The 770-nt window shown below is 32.9% G+C and overlaps 1 protein-coding gene across 1 annotated transcript in view; it reads left to right on the top strand.

The window, feature by feature from the left end:
• Positions 1 to 770, top strand: part of LOC119585859 (uncharacterized protein YGR130C-like) — a gene marked incomplete at its 3' end in the record, with an annotated part of 16,010 nt that overhangs the window by 2,052 nt on the left and 13,188 nt on the right.

Below are 770 nucleotides of genomic sequence, written 5' to 3'. Positions count from 1 at the left end.
TCACACATCCTGCCTTAAGATATTCGAAAATGAGGATTTAGCATAATTTTCCCTATAAGCTCCACTTTTTTTTTCCATTTTCATGGGGTTTTCACCATTTGAAGGAGTAAATAATTTGCAGTTTTGTTAAATTTGTAAAATATAGACTTCATTATCACTGCATAAATGACAGATATACCAAAATATTATTGTTTTAGCACAAAAATTAATGGAAATTGCTGTTTTAAATCTCACTTAATTTGGGTATTTTATGGTATGAAGATTCTTTGTTATTTTTTCCACAGATTTAAGTAATTTCATGAGGAGTTATAGGATTTTTCTCTTTATAATGACATTTTTATTTTTGGTGCCTTCCTCTGTTATTTGATTTGCTTGATACTCCCTTGGAAACATATGATCATTAATACTCACTTGAGAAAAAAAACAAACATTATAAGTGCAAGTTGGAGGGTCCCCTTAATTCTGCACCTTGATGTTTTTTCTTCTATTATTTTTATTATTCCCTTTGTAGTCTTGATTGGATTTTTTCCAAAAAAATATTGAAGGAATAGAGTAAATAGGTGAGATCAAGGTCAAAATACAATGCCTCCCTTTTAAGTATTCACCTCAGAGGGCAAATGTGCAAAAGAATTTAGGCTACTTGAGTACTACCTGACCTTCATACAGAGTAGTCACCAAAATCGGCTCTAGAATCTGGTCACGTTGCCTGCATCCGCCTTCATAAGCTTGAGCCTCTCAGCAATGGTATTTGCAAGTCTCAGATTGCAGCA

This window comes from Penaeus monodon, chromosome 20 (genome assembly GCF_015228065.2).
Source record: "Penaeus monodon isolate SGIC_2016 chromosome 20, NSTDA_Pmon_1, whole genome shotgun sequence".
NCBI lineage: Eukaryota > Metazoa > Arthropoda > Malacostraca > Decapoda > Penaeidae > Penaeus > Penaeus monodon.
Note: the sequence above shows the minus strand (reverse complement) of the source record. Positions and strands in the feature narration are given on the sequence as shown.